The sequence below is a fragment of the Aquarana catesbeiana genome, linkage group LG01, assembly GCF_042186555.1.
Source record: "Aquarana catesbeiana isolate 2022-GZ linkage group LG01, ASM4218655v1, whole genome shotgun sequence".
In the NCBI taxonomy this organism is placed as follows: Eukaryota; Metazoa; Chordata; class Amphibia; order Anura; family Ranidae; genus Aquarana; species Aquarana catesbeiana.
This window is the reverse complement of record NC_133324.1, coordinates 794,989,585-794,992,752: the sequence shown is the minus strand read 5'-3', so window position 1 is coordinate 794,992,752 and position 3,168 is coordinate 794,989,585. Positions and strand designations below refer to the sequence as shown.

The window sequence follows — 3,168 nt, the reverse complement described above, 5'->3', positions numbered from 1 at the left end:
AGCACACCTGACAGTTTCAAACATTTGAGGGGGTGGGGGAGGGGTACTAATTAGGTTAATAAACACACCTGACAATTTCAAACATTTGAGGGGGTGGGGGAGGGGTACTAATTAGGTTAATAAACACCCCTGACCGTTTCAAACATTTGAGGGGGTGGGGGAGGGGTACTAATTAGGTTAATAAACACACCTAACAGTTTCAAACATTTGAGGGGGTGGGGGAGGGGTACTAATTAGGTTAATAAACACACCTGACAGTTTCAAACATTTGAGGGGGTGGGGGAGGGGTACTAATTAGGGTCAATGCTGCTTCGTGCTGCTGCTGATTGAATCACTTGAGTCTGCAAGTGATTCAATCAGCAGCAGCACAGAGCAGCACGGAGCTGAGTGTAAACTGACCATATAACTGAAAATGCGATCTATGTTTAAGGGATCATGTGAGTGAATCTATTTGGGTCTTTGCTTCATGTATATTTTGGCTGATATTTGCGCAATGGTATTTTCCCATTCTTATGTTTCATATGGGGGAGAACACTAGAAACTGTAAAGTAACTGATCCATGCCGGGAGATGAACGGGATTGAGCTTATCCACCGCTGATTCATCTAAACTCACAAAGCTCTGATCTAAAGGAAAGAGGAGTTATCGTTTTGCTTCTGATAAGTGAACTAATTACAACTAGTATTTGAGGTGTATTGGATTTTATATATTTTTCATTCTAATCACAATATCACAACAACATTGGTATATAACATTATTTATTGAAATAAGGTCCCCGGGATATCTTTCACTATTAAGGGAATCTCACATGAAGGTTCCGAACACATTGTAATTTATTTCATTTTTATATGTTTTGATTTGGTTTTCACTGCTCATGATTTGCAACAAGTTTTAAACAATGTATTCACTTATTTTAGAATATGGTTTGTCAACACAATGATGTAGCATTATATCAATTGAATAATACAAGCGCATCACTTTATTTATTCATGCAGGTATTTATATCTCTCTCTCCACTAGATTATGTACCAGCAAATATCGATAAATGCAGCAGACTGATTTAATACATGGACAGTTCGTGATTGGACTTTGAACACGTAGCCGGTACAAATCACTGTATGTGTGCAAACTATGCCGGTCAGGGTATGCTGAGAGGAAGTTCCTATAGCTGAGCTATATTTACACGGGAACTGATGCAGGCTCAAGAACACCAGTATTAGCAGGTTAGGTTCCTGGCCTTTTGGCTAAGATCAAGTGTAGTATCTGTTCTTATCAGTTTCCAGAGGAGGCTCTGTGCAACTTCCGAGTGTGGGGAGGGCACATGCAAATCCAATGGTGTCATTGGACCTGGAAGAGTGGTTCAGCAGTGCCGGTGTTTGGATGTCCTTTGCTGGCGTCAGCGGGGCCAAGTCCGAGCCGCCCGGAAGGGTGCTCCTGGTGAGGATGGATGCTGCATCTGGGTCTAATCCAGAGGGTCGGTTCCTGGCCTTCTGGCCTAGATTTGGGTAGCTCTAGCTCTAGTCAGTTTTTCGTGAAAGAACACCGGCTCCTCTCTAGCTGGAGGGGGAGGAGCGGTCAGTATTCCTCGAATATAATTAGGTAGGAGTGATGGGAGCGATGGTGGTGCCTGATGGTAAAGGGCTCTCACCAAGTTTCCGGAACTTCAGGTCTTCCTGCCTGGGGTGGGGGCTGCTGTGGTCTGGGTTGTTGGTCAGGTCTGGTACCGAAAGCCTGTGGTGTATTTGCCCCTGGAGTGGCATTCAAGGGGAGACATAAAATCACTGTGAGTGAGGGTCACTTTGATTTGTGGCACCACTGTCACTGCACCATTACACGCTTTTTTTTTAGCACCTGCCTCCTGGGCCAGGCCTTTTGGCTGGGACAGGAGGAATTTTTTTATTCCTGGCCATTGTATTGCACAATTGCCACCTTTTCACTCTCCTCTACTCCCCCCCCCCCACTTTCTTTTTATTTATTTCCTTTGTGTGTCACATTTTTGTGTTGTACACGGTTTTGCACTATGTAACTGGTAGGGTTGCAGGTCCTTGGGCCTGCCCTGAAAGTCTTGGGAGGGGGTGGACATGGCCTTTTGGCTTGGTTCGCCCTCTCTCATGGGGTCTCCCTTCGGGGGAGCCCCACCGAGTACTTGGGTGGGTCTGTTTCGGCAGATCCTCCAGAGAAAGGGGTCCGTCTGATTTCGGCCAGATGGATCAAGTGTAAGTACCCTTGTCTTTGTCAGGAGCCTAACGCCCCGGGGGATTCAGGGCAAGGCCCTCTGATTTTAGAGGGGTTATTAGTCAGGGCTGGTACCGAAAGCTTATGGTGTATGTGCCCCTGGAGTGGCAGTCCAGGGGTGCTATAAAATCACTGTGAGTGGGGGTCACTTTGATTTGTGGTACCACGGTCACTGCACCATTACATGCTTTTTTTTAGCACCTGCCTCCTGGGCCGGGCCTTTTGGCTGGGACCGGAGAATTTTTTTATTCCTGGCCATTGTATTGCACAATGGCCACCTTTTCACTCTCCTCTACTTCCTTTTCCCCCACTTTCTTTTTATTAATTTCCTTTGTGTGTCACGTTTTTGTATTTTTGTGTTGTACGTGGTTTTGCACTGTGTGACTGGTAGGGTTGCAGGTCCTTGGGCCTGCCCTGAAAGTCTTGGGAGGGGGTGGACATGGCCTTTTGGCTTGGTTCGCCCTCTCTCATGGGGTCTCCCTTCGGGGGATCCCCACCGAGTACTTGGGTGGGTCTGTTTAGTCAGATCCTCCAGAGAAAGGGGTCCGTCTGGTTTCGGTCAGCTGGACCAAGTTTAAGTACCCTTGTCTCTGTCAGGAGCCTAACGCCCTGGGGGATTCAGGGCAAGGCCCTCTTATTTTAGAGGGCTTGTGTTTTTTATTTTTTATTTTTGTTTCATATACGGCTGGGTATGGCTGAATATGGATGGGTATGGCTAATTATGGATGGGGGGGGTGGATGGGATGGATGGATGAGTATGCTGAGTATGGATAAGTGAGTATGGATTGGTGAGCATGGATGGATGGATGAGTATGTATGGGTGAGCATGGATGGATGGATGGGTATGCAGAGTATGAATGGGTATGCTGAGCATGGATGGGTATGCAGAGCATGGATGGGTATGCAGAGTATGGATGGTCTGCGAGTGCACGTA

At 46.7% G+C, this 3,168-nt stretch overlaps 1 pseudogene; it reads left to right on the top strand.

Moving 5' to 3' along the window:
* The first annotated feature begins 1,223 nt into the window (after window positions 1–1,223).
* On the top strand, window positions 1,224–1,303 carry LOC141124428 (U2 spliceosomal RNA; annotated as a pseudogene).
* Window positions 1,304–3,168: the final 1,865 nt, after the last annotated feature.